Genomic DNA, 22,999 nt, shown 5'->3' on the forward strand with positions numbered 1-22,999 from the left:
CCTTATCGAGAATAGCAATTTAAGGAATACGAGGAATATTGTTTTATAATGTTAAAATCAGTACTTCATCAAGTACTTCGTACTATCAGTACTTCATTTCATCAAGCATACTTGCAGCTGCGCAAACAGACAGTTCTCAGAACTTTGCCATTTCACTTTGCATAAGATCATTAATTTATTTTTTAAATTTAATCCCATGATACGGTTTCTAATAAATTTAATTGAATAATTAATTTACAAAATATCTAACTAACAGATTTTCATGAATTTTATAACACTAGTGTATTTAATAGAAGATGTTTCTAAACATGCGTACTTGTATTAAGTGCTTTGCTACAGAATAATAGTTTTCCGTACTAGCTTTGCTACAGAATAATAGTTTTACTTACTAGCTTTGCTACAGAATAATAGTTTTCCTTACTAGCTTTGCTACAGAATAATAGTTTTCCTTAGCCTTTACAAAATGTTTTATATATATTTTTACAGAACTATAAAACGACATGTTTAAAATGTTATTTTTATTACACCATAAGCTTTTATACAATATTTCTACCATGGGAGGGGAAATACAGTGGAATATTTAATATCCAGATTTCTATGTATCTAAAATTTCAATTGTTCAAATTATCTGATTATAAAAACAAATGAAATTATACATTCAGTCTTAAGTGAAACGCCTTGTATCCTTGTTTTTAGTCGAAATAAAAATGGCTTTTGAGTTGAGTCAAACTATATAGTTCAATTGCTTTATATTTTCCAAAATATTATGTTTAATATTTTATTTTGGTTTAATACAGGTATTTTAACATTATAATATTTTTCTAAATAAAGTAATTGAGAGTAAACCAAATATCCACAGAAGGATGTATTTGAGTAACTGAGTATTCGGTTCGCTAATAAAAGGAAATTTAATTAATTATTGAGATTTTCTAATGTATCGATAGACGGTCACATTTAGTTAAAAACTTTGAAGTTCTATTCCATACGTTTCGTGCTGGACGAAAATAAATTGCTTTAAATTTCAATTCAAGGAGAATTATGTTGGCTAAGTTTCTACAAATTCCTCTGATCTCAACGTGAGTCATGTGGATGGTATTCTTTCAATGCTATCATGTGAAAAAGGAATAATTTCATTCTAGATACGTTTCATCATCCCATGCGGATCGAAATATTCTTCATTATTAATGGGAGCAGTATTTTCTACTTCAATTCATAAAATAGATTGAGTAACATACCAACAGAGAATCTTAGGTTTTTTCAGGAGCAGTTCGACGAAAGCGTGGCCAACTCGTATTTTTGATTTTCGAAATTTATCTCAGCTCCATAATTTCCTTATAGTATGGTATAAATCGTTTTTATTCGATTTAAAACCATTCGTAATAACACCAAAACGCATGCATATTATACTATTCATAATTCCCCAAAGCACCGTCCGTATTCGTAATATCAAGCTCCAATAAATCAGCTATAAATTCACCAAACCAACTTATATAATTCTGTCTGTAAAATTAATATGCAAAGCAATTATTTATCCATGCATTCAAAATTTGTTAATTGAGATGAAATACAGAGTCCATAAATATTTCCTCATTTGATGAAGTATTATGAAACAAAGTATAAATAAAAATGGAAATAATTTACTTTGTAAAAGAAAAATGCCAAGAGTAGGATTCTCTAAATTATATAAACATGTTCACTCCTCTTTCAGTATAAATACTCCCCCAAAGTCTTGTATTACAAACAATCGTCGATGTGTTCTGCTTCTTGGTAGCTTATTTCTATACTTTCTTACAATGTGGAATTTGACTTTTTGCATTCTGCTGTTTTCTCTTGCTTTGTTGTGTTCAACGTCGGAAAACGAAGATTATTGTTCGCAATATTGTGGAAATCGCACTATATACACCATTATTAAACTCTCCAAGAGAACTTCAAGAATTCCATGTCATTGCCGTCACGAGATTTTTGCCAGTCGCAAGTAAGTCTTTAGTGAATTACAAAGTAGTAGGCTAACCATTTTACTTGATACTTACTATCTTTGCTGTTTATAATATCTAATTACATATTTCTGTGGATATTTATAAGCAAGAATAGACTCAAAATTCATGCGAGGAAATTCCGAGTTTCTGTTTCGTTAAATCTTTGAAACTATTTCCATGTTCCCAGTTTATTTCTGACTTGTTTTTATAATTGCTTTCTATTAATTTCCAGTTTGATGGTAATTATATAAATTTGATCATAAGTTAAAAATAATAGTCAGTTTTATTGCTCTAGATCAAAAGTCTTCCAAATGTTGTCCATGAAGCACTGATGTTGAATGCAACTTCTCTAGGGTTATGCTATTCAAAATCTAAATTAGATAGAAATTTTAATTTACTAGCGGACTGACAAACTAAATGCTAAATTAAATAATTAAACAATCCTTTGAATTATATTGCCATTATTATCTAAAATAGTACCCAGAAGGTTTGTTTCTATAAATACAATAATAGCGAATAATGGTTTTCCTTTCATTCTGCATGTAAATAGCATGCAGTTTTAATATAACTGGTTGAACAAATGTTTTCCGCCAAAAAACGTTCTTAATAAAGCTAGAAAAGACAACATGAAAGCAGTACCTTTAGTGGGTGTAGTAATCACCACCCAAATCTGTAATTTTCTGCGAACCGCTTGCTAGTTTTTCAAAGCCTTCGGCCAGAAACTTGGTGTCCGCGAGTTCAAAAACAAATCAACCTTATTTCGGACCTCCTGTGCAGAATGCAAGATAAAACCAGGAAGAGATAGTTGCATGTGTGAAAAAAAGGTAGCAGTCTCTGAAGGAGCAATGTTTGGGTTTTATGATGCGTGTGGCAAAAATTTCATTCGAGTCCGTAAAGAATCCAGCCGATGAATGCAGACACATGTGGTCTTGCATTACCTTTTTGGGCCAGATTTCGTTTTAACGTTTTTCCTTGTTAGCAGCATCAACACAGATTAGCATCTCGCTGTACACCTTACTGTCGAGGGTTTTACTTTTTTCAAGGTACTCTTTGCGGATAATACCACGGCAATCCCACCAGATACAAAGCATGATATTTTGGTTAGTCAAATTGCACTTTGAGACTCTGCTGACGGACTCACCGGGCACAGAACAGACACACTCTTTTTCGGCCTGTGTTTTTGAAGTAAATCCACTTTTCATCACACGTGACAATTTGGTCCATAATGTTGTCCTTGAATGTATATTCGAGTAAATTAGTGCAGTCCGGAGAACACGCCCATCCTTATCCGTTTGAGTCAGCTCATACGGCACCCAGCAATTGAACTTGTACGTCAAGTTTATGGGATGCATAGCGGGATTAATGAACATGGCACTAACGTCTAACTCTCGAGTGGTTGCATATTGATTTTCTTCTTCAAGTTCTGGCAGGCGAGCCTCATTAATACCAGTAAGCCGGCCAGAGTGCTCTGCTTCTTGAATTTTATAGTTTTTTTTTAACTTTCGGTACCAAAGCATCACAGTGTCATAGGGTTACAATATTAGTACCTAAAGCTTATAAGGTATTTCTCTCTCTTTCCTAGCGTCCTTCGTGGTGTAGTGGTTCTGTACGCTGGGCCGTTATTCCAGAAGTCCGTAGTTCGATTCCCGGCGAAGGCGGTTGCTAATTTTCATCTTTCTTGCTACCAAAAATATATACCTAATGTCTCTACAAGCTATTATGTAAATACTCTGTGTACTTTAATGGTATTCATGATTACATCCTAGAGCATTGATTATATTTAAATTATTTAACGACAAGTCCTGTATGCATTATTATGTGTAAATTTGTTCAACTGTATGATACTTAAATTCGCACAACTGTTACGCATGAAATTAGTAGGTTACTTCTATGTAAATATTATATGTACAGTAATGGTATTCACAAATACAACCCACAACACTGATATGTCCATAGTATTATTATTTAATGACAAGCACTGTATGCATTTATGTGTAAATTTGTTCAACGTACCACACTTAATTTAGGTTTGTGACACTGGGATACATACCATGCCTGTTATGTATGAATTTAGCAGGTAATCACGACAGCAACTCAGGACTTAATTCGGTAATGCACACATTTCAATGTAACCGTATCATATGTATCCTTATGTATATATCAAACTCAAGTATTTTAATGTAAGTTTTGATATGTATTACTACGCTAGAACAGCGATAAGCCCTTGTATGGCCATGTATTGTTTGATTAGAATCAATGAATACTGGGCCTGGGCAACTGGCTGAGAGTGCACCCTTGACGGCGGATTGATCAGCAGCACTGGAAACGAGACGGTCTAAGCGCTCTGTGCGAGACCCCCAGTGGCTCCAAATGGTCAACTCTAGATAAGGGCGGATGTGGTGCTATTACCGGTTAACCTTAACGGTGGAGGGATGGTGCCCACGTCCTCCGTTACTGCTACTACTACTACTACTACCTAAAGCTGTACACATGGATTTCGTGACATTATTTACCTGACGTTTTTCAACAGAACTGAAAGTAAATGATGACTATAATCTGGTAGCGTGATAGTTCCATTTCAGACACATTTTACTTAATGATAACGATATGTTTTTACAAATTTCACAATACAGTGTTCTAAAGCAAGTCTCTTTCTTTCATATGACAAAATTCGTTTGACACAATACAATATGAGTAAACACAGCAAAGCTAACTGTTTGCGCAGACGATATTTTCGGTGGCAGTAGACTTTCGTTAAACCAGATATTTTCGACATTTTCTTTAACATTTTCACTTATAAGAATCAAAGACACAAAAAAAATCTAGTTTTATTGTTTCAACCAGTCGACAAAAGAGAAATCAGAAATCCTAAAACCATCAATTTGAAAAATTAACACATAAGCAGATTAGGCCACAGTAGGAAGATTTTGGCTTCAATCCGATTCGAAAATTTTATTTCTTTATTACTTCTTCTTACAATGTATTATTATCATACAGGCTTATCATCACTGATGATGCAAATAAGATTCAATCTTAGGTTTTGCTTAATTTGCTTATGAAGCATCAATTGTCCAATTAGCAAATGAATGTCTATTGCTGAACTGTAATATAGATTTTGAAGCTATATTTTAAGAAGACGCTAGCTACACTATAAGAAGACGCTTGACAAGATTGCAAGGATTTTTCCTCAACAATATCAAGACTTAATTAAACTCGTTTCCTGAAGCAATACCCATTTCAATTTTATACATCATCAACCAATTTGTTACGAAATTTTAATGAAACGAACCAGATTACAAAATTCACATATGAAATATTCTTTTCCTTGAAATCGCTTGTTATTTCAGAATATTTTATTTTTTATTAAGGAATTATTATTTTATTCCTTAGCTTGAAAACGCTTATACAAAGTTAATTTTTCTAACTTTTAAAGACAGAAAAATAAATAGATAATTATACTGTCTATCTATATGCATTTTTACTCGTCATTACATTAAGTTAATGGTTTCCAAGTCATGAAGATTGCTCAAACAATATATTCAGTTCTCAGAATTCGAGTTAAAATATTTTATTTACGAAACGTTTAAAAATTTTAAATTTTATTTCTGTTTTATTTGCTTGTTTAACATTTCGATTTCCACTTATTCGCAATTATTTTATGTAATTTCACAATCCTATGAAATCCTGCAGAATTCAGATTTTGAGGCGCTTATTTCGGTTACTGAAAGCTTCCGTTTATTTAAACGGTAGAAAATTTAGGTATAACTATTAATTTAGGCCCTTTCATAACAATGAGAAAAAGAATCTGGATATAATTATCATGTAAAAGGAGTTAAGTTATTTGTTCATCTTTATTGTCAAATTTTGAAATTAAAAATGCAAATAACATTCTTAATTACTCTACTATCAACAAATAAATACTGCATAGCAGAAATATGAATCAGTTCTATATTAAATAAAATTTGCTTTTGTAGCGACTGTTTTCTTTTGAATAAAGCTAAAAGTGATAGACTAGCAGAAAGGCACATTATCGAATTCTGTTTTAAATTGTAATGAAAGTGAACGATCTCGTCACCTCGTTACCATAATAATTAAGCTCGAAAATAAAAGACTTTTCTTCATATAGATTTTTTTATTTTACATATATAGTTCTGTGAAAACAATCCTGTCCTTTCAATATATTTCGGGTCTGACAAGCTTCTGAAACACTCACTAAATGCAAAAATAAGAAATTGTTTTTAATGAATTAGTATAACTCTAAAATGAAGTTTTCCTGCAATACTTATTTTATTATATTTAGCTTTATTTATTTTTAGCATAAAAGGCGTTAGCACAGAAGGGGTATTAATTTCGTTTCGGCATTTTGCGTCAAAAACTTTAAAAGCCTGAATCACTTTTCAAATTGTTACCATCAGATATTATCACCCTATTTAAAGAAATTAAATACTGGAGAATCTGCATAAATGCAGGTATGTCTCTTGCACTGTGATAAAACAACGGTACTTATACAGGCATCAATTTGAATAACGCAGTCTTCCACTCGAATATGGTCATCTGGAAGATCATATTTGGAATTTGTTTTATTATATATTTCATATTTTATAAACCTCTAACGAATTTTTGATTAAAAAACTCAACGATTTCGAAGAGAGCAATGGCAACACTGTTCGAAAAAAAAGACATTTTCATCTCCAGCGCGAGAGACTGAGTATCTAAAATTCTAAAGATATACTTCTGTTAAATATTTGCATAGTCGCCTGTAGTAACGGCAACCGCCGGCAATAAAAGGAGGTGCTTTCCTTAGTGGCACCGCAGTTCCTTTTAGTTCGAGCCAGAATAGACCTGCCCGGGGAGAAGCCAGGGGATGAGAGATTCCGGTTTCCGCCCTGTTCCGGTTCCCGTCTTGTTGCGGATCCAGTCCAGTTCCGGTCCTGATCCAGTCCTATTCCAGTTCCAGCCTGGCTGTTTAAGTCTAAAACACGTAGGAGCGGATGTCTGAATTCAGCGAAATGGAGATATACGCCGAAAGGGCTAGATGGATTCTGTCTTTTAAGGGAAAGTGTTCTTCACCGTACCGGCATAGCTGTTACTTTAAAGCACTTTGAAGTTTTCCACCCAAGATGTTAAATTTTTGTTTGTGATGTTAAGTTTTCATCAGTGTTGAAGTTCCAGTTAAATAAACCTTTAAGTTTTAGACAAGGTTTTTGTGTTCTTCAGAAAATTTTAGATTCGAAGTCAGATACAGCACATAGGATTATTATCGGAAAAATCAACATTTGGCATCAAGCGACAGGATATTGTCTGCAAGGTAAGCGACTTTTTTATTTTTGAATCATGGAAGCTTTAAAATTAGCAAGAACTCAATATAGAAGACTATTCAGTAAAGCTTGTAATGAATTTGACAATGAAGAAACTAAATTTAATCAGGAAGAAAAATTAATTAAAATAAAAGTTATTTCCGAGAAAGCTAAAGTTTTGTTTGATACTGAAATGAAAATACGAGAATTAATGTTTAAAGAAATTACAGATGAAACTTTACTTATTAAGGAAATAGAGGAATCTGAATTCTATTTTGATAGGTGGAGACTTCTGGAAAGTAAAGTAAAAGATCTTACTTCTGGAACCCCGAATGTAACTTTAATTGATCCGTCCTTTATTCAGAATAAAATGTTACATTATCCGAAGATTAAATTGCCTATGTTTGACGGCAACGTGAAGAAATGGCTAGGATTTTGGGGGCAATTCCAAAAGATTGATAAAGATCCTACATTAGATAATAATGATAAATTTGCTTATTTAGCACAGGCTATGGAGAAGAATTCTCCTGCAGAGGAAATAGTTAAAAGCTTTCCGCCAACTGGCGATAGTTACAAGAGCGCAGTCGAAGCATTGCAGACGCGTTTTGGTAACAAAGAATTACTAACGGAGATTTATATTCGTGATTTGCTAACCCTTGTTATTCAAAAACAAGGTACACACTCTTTGCGGAAACTATACGATGAACTCGAATCTAATCTAAGAGCCTTGGAGATATTGGGAATAAATAGAGGCAAATATTGCGCGATATTATATCCATTGGTAGAATCAGCATTGCCGAATGAAGTCTTAAAAACGTGGGAGAGACTTAGGTTTTCGCGTAAAGGATCAGAAAGTTTAACCGGCGAAAACGCCGAGTTAAGAGAAAGGGAATCTGACCTTGAGCGCCTTTTATGTTTCTTGCGCGGTGAAGTTGAAAGTGAGGAAAGAATTTCTTTAGCAGCTAAATCTTTCAATGTTTTCGATCGATTGGCTCACGGTAATAAGAAAGGGAATTCGGGTTTAAAGATAAGAGAACCTCGCTTAAAACCTACGGCAGCTGAACTGTTTACTTCTTCTAATGAAGCTAGAAAAGGCTGCATATTTTGTTCCAGTATAAATCATGGTTCTGCGGAATGTTTTCAGGCGCGTAACTTATCGTTATCGGAAAGAGAAGTTTTGGTCCAAAGGACACGCTCTTGTTATCTGTGTCTGAAATCTGGACATTCTGTCAGGAGGTGTAGATTAAAAACAGTTTGTTTTACATGCGGCAAAAGGCATCATATTTTTCTATGTAAGGGCCATTCACAAATGGGTGAGACAAGGGCAACGGAACAGCCTCCAAATCAGGCTGAAACGCTCGCCAACATTTCTTCAAGGTCTCCTAAAGTTTTGCTGCAAACAATAAGAGTAATAATTAAAGGAGATAAAAAATCTCGTTCGGCTCGAGCTATAATTGATACTGGTTCTCAAAGGTCATATATTCTGCAAAGCGCAGCTCAAGATATGGGTTACAGGTATACGGTAAAGGAATACCTTAGCCACGCATTATTTGGCGACCAGTTTGTGTGAACAAAAAGTACAACGACCAGTTTGTGTGAACATAAAGTTTACAAAATTCATTTATCTAGTACGTCTGGCTCGTACAGTTGTAATTTTGATGCGTTAAGTCAGCCTGTTATTTGTAATAGTATACCTTCTATTGGATAAGGAATATGGCTTAAAGAGCTTGCTGACTGTGGAATAAGTTTAACAGATCGTTTAGAAGGACCTATAGAAATTTTAATAGGAGCCGATGTTGCAGGACGATTATTAACGGGGAATCGTAAACAAATTTCAAACGGTCTTATAGCTATTGAGACAAAGTTAGGATGGACGGTTATGGGAAAAACCGGGGAGTTGAATAGTGAAGGTTCAACATTCTTAGTTACTTCAATGTTGAATAAAGAGGCTTGTATTTCTGATTTATGGACCCTCGACTCGCTTGGTATTACGGACCCATCCGAACAAAAGACTAAATTGGAATTGTATGAGGCTACCAGGCAACATTTTCTTGATACTGTAAAAATAGAAGATGACCGCTTTGTAGTGTCTTTGCCTTGGTTGGAAGGGCACCCTTCCCTGTCGGATAATTTTGAGTTATCGCTTAAAAGGTTGCACGGTACGATTAGGCAACTTGAAATAGATAATCTTCGCCAAGAGTATGAAAATATATTCCAAGAATGGCTCAAAGAGGGCATAATAGAGGAAGTACTCGTAAATTAATTAGATTTACCCCATCATTATTTGCCACATAGACATGTTGTTAAGGAACATAGTACTACGAAGTTACGGCCAGTATTTGACGCTTCGTCTAAAGTAAAGGGTTCTCCGAGTCTCAACGATTGTCTTGAAAAGGGATTAAACCTTATTTCATTTATTCCTACAATCTTAAATAGATTTTGCCAAGAAAAACTAGGTGTGATTTCTGATATTCGTAAGGCCTTTCTACAAATTGGCCTGAATTCTAGTGACAGAAACTTCCTCCGATTTCTTTGGATAAAGGGTGAAGATGGCTTGAAGCATTTTCGTCATTTCGTATTTGGTGTAACTAGTAGTCCATTTTTACTTGGAGCTGTTATTCAATATCATTTAAATTTAATTTTGGAGAAAAATGATGCAGATGAAAAATATTCTTCCAACATTATTGTTAAATTAATGAATAGTTTCTATGTTGATAACTGTGTAACAAGTGTCGGAAGTGAAGATGAATTACAGCGCTTCATGAAAGTATCTTCAGATGTTATGGCAGAACGAAAATTTGAATTACGGGGTTGGGAATATACCGACTGTAGTTTAGAAACAGAATCTATTGCGAATGTATTAGGTTTGTTATGGGAAAGACAAGGCGATACTCTTCAAATAAATGTTGCTAATTTACAAAATCTTTGTTTCGAGAAAGTTACGAAAAGAAGTATTTTGGCAATAGCCCATAAAGTATTTGATCCCATCGGTATAACATGTCCAGTCCTTATATTACCTAAGATGTTATTACAGCGTACATGGGAAACAAAAGTAAAATGGGACGAAGAAGTTAACACCGAAATTAAAAGTAAATTTTTGAAATGGGTAAAAGACATTTCTCTTTTGAAAAACATTAAAATTCCAAGGTGGATACGATATCAGCCAAAACAGTGTTCAATCCATGTTTTCTGTGACGCCAGTCAAGCAGCGTATGCGGCAGTAGTTTTTATTCGTGTAGAAGAACCTGAATCAGTTAAAGTCCAGTTGCTTCAGGCTAGGTCTAGAGTTTCCCCTTGTGGTAAAAAGGAAACGACTATTGTAAGATTAGAATTGTTAGCAGCAACTATTGCATCTCGTCTTGCTGCAGACGTTCTAAAAGACTTTGAGGCCAGAAGTACATTTTTCTGGACAGATTCAACTACTGTCCTTGCATGGATAAAAAGCGAAGAACCATGGGGCACATTTGTGGAAAATAGAGTACAGGAAATAAGGCTTTTGACACGTGTGGAGGATTGGAGGCATATACCTGGTCACCTTAACCCTGCAGATCTTCCAAGTAGAGGGTGTTCAGTTCGCCAACTCTCCCGGTCAAAATGGTGGAAGGGTCCGAGCTGGCTTTTAAAATCGCAAGAAAATTGGCCGAGTGTCGAATTTATAACTGATGAAGCGGAAATAGCCAGCGAGAAAAAAAAAGGCAGTGGTTTCATCTCTAGTGTCTACTGAAAGGTTTAGTTTGAGTGAGCGATTTTCTAGCTATCGAAAAACAGTTAGAGTTGTTGGTTGGATTCAACGATTTTTCTTTAATTGCAGAAATAAGAAAAAAAGGAAAGGTGAACTCACTGTTGATGAAATTGATTTTGCAGAAAAGGTTGTTATTCGCTTGATTCAATCGGAATCGTTTCAGGATATAGAAGACGCACGCTTACGAACTCTTAGTCCATTTTATGATGCGGGAATTGTAAGAATTAAAACTGGTGCGTTTCGAAGAGATGACACGTTAGAGTTTAGAACACCTATAATATTACCAGGAGAACATCCATTAGTTAGGAATTTAATTATGGAAGAACATAAAAAGAAAGGACATGCAGGTGTACAATATATACTGAATACCTTAAGGGAAAGGTTTTGGTTGTTATCTGGCAGAAGAACGGTGCGTTCTGTTTTGAGTAAATGCATTACTTGCAAGAGATATTCTGCTGCACCTGTTGACCACATATCAGCCCCACCGCCAATAGAGCCAGTAAATGATTCAGCAGTATTTCAGGTAACGGGTAGTCCTTTATTGTTGTCCTTTGTAGTCCTTTATTGTTGAGAAACAAAGAAAAGGCATGGATTTGTGTTTTTACATGCGCCGTTTATAGAGCGGTCCATTTGGAGTTGTTGACTTCTCTATCTACAGAAGTGTTTCTTCAGGCTTTTCATCGGTTCGTGTCACGAAGAGGTAAACCCACAACTGTGTACAGTGATAATGGAACTAATTTTGTAGGAGCTTCAAATGCATTTAAATTAATAGATTTTGAACAAATTAATCGGCAGGCAGCCAATGAGCGGATAACATGTCCTGTTCCGGTTCCCGTCTTGTTCCAGTCCAGTCCTGTTATTCCCCCTGGTGCTCCATGGTGGGGTGGTTGGTGGGAACGTCTGATCGGAATGATGAAGCAAGTCCTTAAAAAAGTTCTTAAACATGCTTGTTTAAATTATGAAGAAATGTACACGATACTGTGTGACTGTGAAGCGATTCTTAATGACCGACCTTTGACAGTAATTCCTTCCGATCCTGAATTTAAAGCTTTAACTCCTGCCGACTTTTTAAAAGAAATTAGAACTAGTAGTTTGCGGGATATAAAATACGGTATTAAATCAAGTAATTTACAAAGAAGATTTCAGTATATTCAAACTGTACGAGAAGCATTTAAAAATAGATTTCGTAAAGAATATTTGGGAATTCTCAAGGTTTCGCATAGAAGAGCTGAAAGGAAAGTTACTATTAAATTAGATGATATTGTTTTGATCGGTAGTAGTGACAAAAGACTTTTTTGGCAACTTGGTCGTGTCATAGAACTACTTCCAGGACCTGATGGAATAAATCGCCTTGCAAGAGTAAAGACCCGAAATGGAATTTTGCTTAGAGCAGTTCGAACTCTGTATCCTTTAGAGGTAGCGCAAAATGATGTACTCGTGAAGCTGCAGAATGAAAAACAAGATTCTTTGTCTGAACTTAAACTCAACATAGATGATAAATCTGTCAGGCCTGTAACACGATCTGGTAGAACTGTAACTACGCCGGACAGACTGGCATATTAAGGCTCTTTGGTATTGTTTTACTTTGATGTGAAAGTTCACTTTTTTTTTTTCTTTTTTTTTTTTCTTTTTTTTTTTTTTTTTTTTTTTCCCTTAGGTGGAAGGATGTTAAATATTTGCATAGTCGCCTGCAGTAACGGCAACCGCCGGCAATAAAAGGAGGTGCTTTCCTTAGTGGCACCGCAGTTCCTTTTAGTTCGAGCCAGAATAGACCTGCCCGGGGAGAAGCCAGGGGATGAGAGATTCCGGTTTCCGCCCTGTTCCGGTTCCCGTCTTGTTGCGGATCCAGTCCTGTTCCGGTTCCCGTCTTGTTCCAGTCCAGTTCCGGTCCTGATCCAGTCCTATTCCAGTTCCAGCCTGGCTGTTTAAGTCTAAAACACGTAGGAGCGGATGTCTGAATTCAGCGAAATGGAGATATACGCCGAAAGGGCTAGATGGATTCTGTCTTTTAAGGGAAAGTGTTCTTCACCGTGCCGGCATAGCTGTTACTTTAAAGCACTTTGAAGTTTTCCACCCAAGATGTTAAGTTTTTGTTTGTGATGTTAAGTTTTCATCAGTGTTGAAGTTCCAGTTAAATAAACCTTTAAGTTTTAGACAAGGTTTTTGTGTTCTTCAGAAAATTTTAGATTCGAAGTCAGATACAGCACATAGGATTATTATCGGAAAAATCAACACTTCTTTAAATATTTTGCGATATTGCTGTTTAATTGAATTTTATGGTTTAAGTGCGAAAACCGTAAACCATAAATAACCATATTTAGTATATGGAACTTAAACCATATTTAATAAATAAAGGTAGCACACAAGACGTTAAAAAAAAGTCCCTTTGGGCGTAATATAAAATCTAAAAGCTTTCAGATTTTTTTGTTACTATTACTTATTTTATTAATTTATTTTTATTTATGTTTATTCATATCGTAATTTCTTGTCACTTTTTTACCTGCAAATTTACAGCTTTAGTGACAGATTATATTTACAAACGCTGCAGTTAAATAATGTCTTCGAACTAATTGATTGAACGAAAAACGCAGTCCGTGAATGAAAATTCAATGTTTTGAACGTGAACGAATTGAAATAATATAATTAGGTTAAAATTCGAAAACGGAACTTTTTTTCGAAAGTAATCACAAAATTCTATAAAATGATACTATTCAATCGAAATTACTCTCTTAAATATCAACATGGGATAACATTTGATGTTGTTATGGAAATCTGAAGTAATTAGTTTGTGACAACTCCTACATAAAACGCATTATAACTTTCGAGTGAATAAAATATGTATGTTTACAGCGTTATCATGCACAAAATAAGAGATTTTCGTTATCAGTAGTTATTTAACCCTTGCTTCATGAATCGCTATACGTTCTATAATTACCTTAATGAATATTTGTTCAGTTCAAACAATAAAAATATTATATCTACTATTTTAGTTTGAAGTATTTGATTAATAATTTGAATATATAAAAAGGACAATAAAACGCTTTTGTAAATGTCTGTATATTTTTCAGTAGAGGTCCTATCATAATTTTTCTTCAAATATAGTGAATTATAAATATTTAAATCTGTTGATGTGCAATAAAATTACCCATTTGTAACAGCTTTCGTTTATTCTTTTTCTCCTAGTTCTGAAAGAAGAAATTCGAATTATAGAGATGAATATCCTTACAACTTGCTGCGTGATTATGAATACCAATATGAAGATCTGAAACGATAAGGAATTTGCTCTTAAATATAAGGTATGAAATTTGGAAAAAATAATGTCAATTTTATATTTATTTTAGATAATTTATACTACGATCACTAACAACATGGTTTTTGAATTACGCCTTTCTACTTATGAGCGATACACTTTTTTCGACAAATATATTGTAAATCTTATGCGAAATTTTCACCTAGTATAATAGTACAAGTTGTAAACCGTACAACAAGTACAAGCTACAACTAACAAGCAATACGTAACAAGTAACTTGTACTATTGTACTTATACTCGTTGCAACTTGAAGTGTAGTACATGTTGTAAACCTTGTGCTGTTGCACTTGTTGCTACATTCGTAACTTAGAAATACCGAAAAATTAAAACGATTGCTGAATATGTCATAAAAGTTAAAGATAAGCATATATAATGGTCTGTCTTGTGTATTGTAAGAAATTATACAGATATATATATATATATATATATATATATATATAACATAACAACAGTATACATAGCATAACAACAGTATACATAGCATAACTAACAACGCGTTATGTATAATTTAGTAGTGACCAACCATGCACGCATCATGTTTTTAGACACAGAAACGAATCTTGTAGCAACCATACGAAATAAATATTGTAAGCAAACAGAGTGGCATGAATGATATTTTTCTTGTTTACATATTTATTCGCAACATTGTGTTCTTTTTTATCTCATTTACCTTACAGAGCACAGGCGTTCTAAACAATGGTTCGCGATTTCAAAAAAAGGTATTGTTCGACCTCAAACTGATATACTTAGAATGCAATAAAAGGGGCTAACGATGAAGACTTCGAACTAGCACACCGCTGAAATCATTTACTCCAAAAAGATTGCAAATTTTAAATTTCATCTTAATGCAAGAGCCGTCGATAACAATAGAATTTTTTTATTTATATTTATTATGTATAGCATCAAAGCATGCGTTAATCAGTACATCAACACTTTCACTGTATTCATTGCGACAAAAATTATCTTAAAGTTTCTATTTCTCTTGAAAAAATACTTAAAAATATTTGTCATTTCATCTCCGCAAATTTCATTAAAGACTCAAACAGGTATTGGATAAAACATTTATTGAAACCTCATTAAAACCAAAAACGGGTAAGTTAATTGCTGCGGTTACTAAAATCTTTCACAACATTTTTTGTTAATAAAATTTCCTCATGCTTCATTTCATCATTCAAACATTTTCTGAAATTAACAAAAATATAGAGTTTCAATATTTTTTAATTAAAAAATATAGATTTTTAACAACAAGACTTCACAGATCATCAGCTCTCCATTACTACAGAGATATCAGAAAAGTTTTTTCCCTTGAACATTGCTCTCTAGATATTCTTCAGGAACCTTCTTTTCCCCCAAAAAACATCTGCCAATACTAGGATTCGTCTCAACTTATTAGAACCGTGTTCAAAGAGAGAACCCACTCGGATGTTATGCCAAAAGGGAGTTAATACAATCAACTTATTCGTTCCAAAAAATAAAATGCTTGTATTTACAGACGGTTCCTTTGATAATACTTTTCATAGAGGTGATGCTGGTCTTGTCCACCCTTCTGGTGAAAAAAACTGATTATAGAGAACTTCTCACAGGGCCTGTGAGCTATTTGGCCTATGAGAAATTATATCTTTCAAATGTCTCAGAGGCCAAACAGCCTCAAACTTCACCAGTGAATAAATTACAATCAAGGAAGCCTTTACTTTCTACGTCTTAGGTAGTTTTGATGTTTCAACGGATGGACTGGTGGTATTCTCAGACTCAAAATCAGCACTCGAAGCCATCTGTCATAAAGAAACAAGATTAACTCAAGAAATAAATTTTCTTTTCGATCAAATAAAAATACCTGCACTCTTCAATGTATCCCTGCGCGCGTGGCCATCGAGGGAAACGAGTTTACTGATGCCCTGACAAAAGGAGCTCAAGACTTGGACCAGTCCCTCATTGTTACCTTTGAAGATGCAAACGCAGTTGCAAAACGCAAACTTTTTGCTAGACATTTTAGAAAGCTACCAATTCCGGACCTTGGAAGTCGAAATCTGAGGAGGGCATCACTTTCCTGCTTCGGAAGATAATAATAGACATGCTGTTCCACCTTGACAATTTTTAAACCTAATTTTTAAAATGATTATATATTGATCTTTCACAGTTTTTTATTAATTTTTTATTTATTACAAGAATTCTGGAGTTTTATAGGGTTAGAGTCGTTTTCTCATTTGTTTTTTCTTTGATTTAAGCAATTTTATTTTATTTTATATATTTTGTTAAACATATTTCTTATGCTATAAAATCTTTTTCACAGCAGTAGCTAATGAAATTATGCACATTAGCACTTCTACGAGACGTATCTGTATGTTTATTGGCCATTTGTGCTTTAATTTAAATACTGCTTCTCTTTCTTTATTTTATTTTCTTATTTTTATCTTAAACATTTTACATTTGTACGTTTTCCCATTTCATCACGTATTTTACTATTTATATCTATTTTTATGCATTTCTATGCTTGTAGCTCTGTAATTAATCTTCTCCAAACATATAACTAAACAAAAGACGTCGTACAAAGGATCTAGACTATTTTAAAACCAAGAGAATCTTCGTCACTCGATTCTTTATCTACGAATGTGATCATAGGATATCATAGGCCACAGCGTATCATAGGCCAATAGCTACGAAAGCTTTTTCACGAAAAATAAATATGGCGTTTTCCAACGCGAATTATTTCTGAAATTCATGCACTATTCCTTCAAAGTTCACATATCGACGAAAAAGAAAGGATCTGCGGTTTGCCTTTTTTATCTAGAGAAAGGCTTGTTAAGTTAGGTGGCAGAAACAATACTTAAAAAGCCGGTAAGAGAGATTTTACAGTATGAATTAGCTATTTATTCCTGTTGTCGGTTACAAAAGTGCTTAATAGTTAGCCAATTAGCCTCTGAAGTAGAAAAAACTTCATGTGGTTTGATATATATATAGATTTTCGACAAGGAAAAGGAGCTTACCTCGGCTAATTCCCTCAAAGATCACCTGTAGTTAGAATACAAATTCTGAAATATTTATTTCTGAATACTGAAACTACAAATTCAAAATAACGAAATCATTTGTTACATAACATATGAATAGATCTGAAAACGATTCTAATGCTAAATAGAAAAATTTATTAAAAATGTTATAATACATGTTCGTTTCTATTTGTATTTGCATTAGCTTATTCTGTAACTGTGTATGCTGTTACTGTTATATATGTAATGTATGCATTATGTATGTAAGTTATGCTCTAACTGTGGTAATTTTTTAATTAAATAATTCATGTAAAACTATATTTACGTAGTAATTTAACACTGCCGTTATTTACTGTTATTATTATTATTGAATATATTGTTATTATAGACTTTTGTCTATAGCAGCAAAGGAGCAGCAGTATGATAACAACTGTAAAGTTTAAATACTCTATTGTTAACTCTTTAAAGCACCACTTATGCTACAAAACCAAACTCCAGCACTTGATCGTATTTTAAATACCACAAGTGAATCTCCAATAGGTAACGAAGTCGAGGACTACACAAGTGGTCTACTAAGGTGGTTTGTTCAATTATTTAACAATGCATATCTATCGTCTAGCTAAATGTCTGCAGCGGTAATACACTTTGGCAGAGCTGGTGAAAGGACGTACTTTAAGGCGGGCTGCCAAAAGCTCTAGGTCTAAAAAATTCAAACCTTTTGCCTAAATACACAACAATTAATTTTTATTCTGGGGAGGACTACAGAAAGAACCAGTTACAGTAAAGGTTCAACTAATAAAAATTGGTTAATTAACAGAAAGCGTACAGTCGATCGAGTTGTTTGTATTTATGAATAAGAAACGAGGCTGTTCTTTTTTTCGGATTAATGCTTCCATTTCTTACATCATTTTTCAAAATTTAGAATTTCTTTGCTCTTGAAGAAGAGAGATCTGTACCTGACCGTTTTCTAAATCGATAATTTTATTCAAGATCTATGCCAAAGTAAGGTTGATGTTTTGCTTAATTTAAAATTTGATACTGGCATGTATCTGTTCCTGTCAGAATTTTCTTCCGAGAGATCTATATCACTGCGTATTGTAATAATAGGCGATGCAGGAAAAGATTATTGTTATAAAGTTAAATAATAATTTAAAAAATATAATAGTGAATACTGTCGAGTGATAATTATTTAATTTGCAGTATAATTCATATTCTCGATATTCAGTTAAATGATTTTCATTAAATATCAGTTTTATTATATATTTTGACACAGTTTCAGTTTATTATATATCGTATATTAATATATATCTTTTTCTTACAGGTATTGAAAACTGGTTATACGATGATGGAATCCAAAGCTTAATTAAAGAGTTTCATCTAACTCATATCACATTTTATGAAATTAGTCTCACACTTTTGATTAAAATGTTTTGAATAAAGGAAAATAGATCATGGAAGCCTATTTGAAAACAAACTAAAAGCTATTAATAGAGATTCTCATGTAGTACTTTAAATTTCACTATTTATATTCAGATAATCGAAGGCAAGAAATTGTCTCTGCAATGAATACGCAATACTACTATTTTTACTGTGGTTGCTTAATAGAAAATAATTCAGAAGTATTGTTCAATTTAATTTACATATTTAATTTTATGTGGTAAATTTTAACCCTTGTGAATGCAACATTTACAGATACATTAAATTAAAAAGTTGTAGCCTAATAATAAATATATTCAAATTTATCAACAAGAACATAATTAATTCAAGTTCTTTTTCAATGCATTAGATACATTTTGCGTCTAGATGATTGCTATTCTTCTCACAGACTGTACATGTTCTATTGAAAGAAAAAATGCTTTTGTAAATAAACACAATATGATTTCAAAACTGTCGAATAAAGAAAAAGTATCAATCAATATATTAGTCACTGATTTCTTTCATTCAAGTAAAATACACTTTGATGCTCCTATAATTAAGACACAAAAACACGCCGAAATTTGTTGTTTGACTTCTAAATATACACTTTGATGACTTTTCTCTTTGATAAAATGACATTAAAAGAATATTTAGTGCCATTTCATCACAAATTAAATGCCTATTAGCTGCACCCGTAAGCGTATCAAAAATTGAAGAAATAAGTGTCTTGAAACAACACTCTTCGGTCAGGGAGTATTCATATGAAATTAAATCATCTCAACGGACTTGGATTAAGAAATATATATTCAGTTTTCGCTTAGTTTGTAGAAACATTAGAAATTTTTTGGAAGCAGGCCAAGATAAAAATGAGCAATCGCCTTCGCCGGGAATCAAACCATGGACTTCTGGAATACCGGCCCAGCGTGCAGAACCACTACACCACGAAGACACGCTAAGAGGGAGGGAGAAATACCTTACAAGTTAAATAATTTGTATCTAATAGTGTACAAACTGATTATATAATCGTGCACAAATGAAAGTGAACATCCGTTATTTTTTACTCTTATATCCCTTTTTAAATTGCTACAAACAAAAAGCAAAAACCTTTTTTATTCTATACAAATTATTTAAATCTATACAAGTAATTGGGCAGCTTTTGTATAATTTATGGTATGCGTAGTTAAGACAAGCATTATCATTTTTATGCTAATTATAATATATATATATGGTGTGTGTGAGTGTGTAATACACATTTATGTTAAAGATGAACAAACTACATTACAAAGCATCCGTTCTTAAATTTATGTAGAAATTTAAAATTGGACTAAATTTTACTCGATATGAATTTCCCTGAATATAAATATTCACTTTTGAGTCATTTATCATGAGTAATTTTTATTTACGTCATCTTTTCTTTGAATAAGAATTTTTGATTTTGTGATGAATTTTGTCTTCGGCAAATTCACGGGTCCCATGACTACGTGAAAGCATCCAGAAATTAAAGTGATGTAGCCATGTATTTTGTGGATCCTATTTTGCTAATTATCCCTTCAATAACTGTAGTCGGTTACTTTAAAATCGGCACTTTGAGGTGGTAGCCACCCTCTTCTCACTTACGCTCTTAGCTTGTGTGAAGAATTTAGCAAATTAGAGGATATCCTTGTCGCATCAATAGACTTTGCTAATATGGTCATAACTATCTGAAACAGTATCCTCCTGAAAATCAGTCTGAGCATCTACTGCTTTCACGAAACCAAGCCTGATATTCTAACCCAATCATAAACAAACCCAAACAATCAATAAACAAAATACAATCCCATTCACCTACAAATTTATCACTCTAAGGAGCGAACAGAATGCAATGCTTTTCGCATGCTTAGCGTCCTAGTGTCTATGCACTAGCAGTACTGACCTGGTTTCCATACTTTCAAAAGACTTGCGCTTCCTAACACATTTTTCCAAGGAACTATTCTGCACCCCAGTATCTAATAACGCAAATGAAGGAAATCCATTTAAAATTATCTGCATAAGGGGTTATTCTACGTTCTTTAAGAATCTTACGACGAAGCGTTGCGTCTGTTTCAATTGATTGTTTGTAATTCAAATGTTGCAGCTGCATGTCATCATAACAAGGATTTTAGAACCTTATAACGTCTAAGTACAAAAATTATAACTTCGGAAAGCTTCTGTAAAGATAATTCTGTACTTAATACTTTTGTTAATTTCAATTTAGTATTTTACGCAAACCAAGCAGCGATGAATCATCATTCGCAAAGGCAAAGAAAAACTTGACTCCACGTGTTAGTCCTAAAAGCCTCCATCAAGATTAGTTGCAGAAGATTTTACTCAAACATTTTAGCATCATGACATTTTAAAAATTTCTTTTTCACTTTATTATAATATTGATAAAAATTTCTTGCTAAATCAGCATTACTTCATCATTGATTCTAGGACTACAAAAAAGGGTAATTTACAGCAAAGTAGACCAAGACTCGACAAGCTGTTGTCCAGAATCCCCGGTGTTCTCTGCAAGTCATAAGAACTCTTAGTATCTTAGACCAGCATCTTCACACAAGGTGAAAATGAGTCATGAAATCACCGTCAAGAAACGTTAGGCTTTTCGTCACACAAAGCAGAGATACGATTTTGGATATTTTATATATTTGTAGAGTTCTCACTTTGTAAATGCTAATTTACAGTTGAACGTGAAGTACCTTAAGAACTTATAGTGTTGCGAGGCCGCAACTTGTCAGCAACAGTGGTAGTGACTGCTATGAACTGTAAATTACACAAACTCGTAAGAAGGGTTTAAATCCCTTTTTATTCCACTTTAGAAATAACAGCTGCGTTCACTTGAAGCTCACAAACTACGCCGACCCGGCGGTTTATCAAAACAGAAATGTGAAACTAAAAATAAATGACAGGATGAATAAATAACGAGATCACTACCTAAGAGGCTCTAAAATCGTAACTAACTTAACCGCGTTCTAAGATACAGCTAATATTCAGCAAACTTACTGATTAAGCAGTTGAAGATTCAACGAACTGCCGGAATAGGCACACAGGCCGAAACGCGCGGTTCTTAAATTTCTACCTAGCAACCTTCACGCTCGCGATTCAAGAAGCACATATACAATCTCGTTTCCCTTCTATTTAAAGTCAATTTACTTCTGCTAAAATTTGAATAGACTGCGCGTTCTACTACAATTTACATACTCTGGCATTGGCAATTCTAGGGGAAAGTAAAGGCTTGGCAGGAAAGATAGCTTAAAATAAATGTTAGTTAAAATAAATATAAACCCTACAAACCGATAAGCAAATAATCGCTTGAGTTCGTGCAACAAGAAGCAACAAGATGTAAGGGTAAATAACCATTTATTATTCAGATAAGGTTTAACAGAACTCCGTCTTGGAGTGTACAATAAAAGCCGATACTTAGGCTTGAACTTAAGAGGCTAAGAAGTAAACTAAAACTAATATAAACTAAAGAGATATAGCCGAAGCTATCAAGATTCTAACCGAGTTGGCCCCTTAACGCTAACTTACTGCGAAGCTATCAAGGGCCTAACAACGGCCGAGAGTAATAATAGCTTATAAGAGAGAAGCCTAAAAAGGCGGACGCGTGCAGACAGAATACCTGGTAACTCTCTCGCTTAGACCGAAGAACTTCGCGGTTTAAATACCGCTCTTCCTCACTGTGTATTCAGCCGTGAATCTAAAATTACGTTCTGGCCGGAAGTAGTAAGCTGAAATTAAGAATTTGACAGGAAAGAAGTTTAACTCAAAATTTAACTGTTAATAAATTTAACATAATCCTTACTTATTTATTGCAAAGAAGTTTGAAATTGAATTGTATCTCTACGCAAAACATGGTAACGTTTATGAAGCATAGAATGCAGAAAGCGACACACATGCTATATCTGTAGATACGCTGAATAGCAAGTGTCGTTACTTAATGTTACCTATAATCATTAGTTCTAATATTCTTTGTCTTACAAAACAAAATGGAGCCGATACAGGTCTGAGAAACTCAAACGTCAGAGGCTGATGGCATAGGATCCGCATGGAATCAAAATTAGTTTGTTAAAACCTGTAGCGGTGCTCTAGAATGGAGATTTGAAATCAAAATTATCAAAACAGCAGCATGCAGGATTTGATTCATGTATCTTGTATGTTTATGTATTTATCTTATGTATTGCTATAAAATAAACATCCCTATGAAATTTTGATAAATATATACTAATTAAATAATTGTATCTGTTTATCTGTAACTG

General features: G+C 33.7%; 1 long non-coding RNA gene across 1 annotated transcript; it reads left to right on the plus strand.

Annotated features, from left to right (window-relative positions):
• Positions 1–1,732: 1,732 nt before the first annotated feature.
• Positions 1,733–19,216, plus strand: LOC118202512 (uncharacterized). Its single transcript, XR_004760404.2, has 3 exons — positions 1,733–1,975; positions 14,199–14,311; positions 18,631–19,216. It is a non-coding gene; the product is annotated as an uncharacterized LOC118202512 (long non-coding RNA).
• The last annotated feature ends 3,783 nt before the right edge of the window (positions 19,217–22,999 follow it).

This window comes from Stegodyphus dumicola, chromosome 8, assembly GCF_044657685.1.
Source record: "Stegodyphus dumicola isolate Sdum_Otavi_A_Nest chromosome 8, ASM4465768v1".
In the NCBI taxonomy this organism is placed as follows: Eukaryota; Metazoa; Arthropoda; class Arachnida; order Araneae; family Eresidae; genus Stegodyphus; species Stegodyphus dumicola.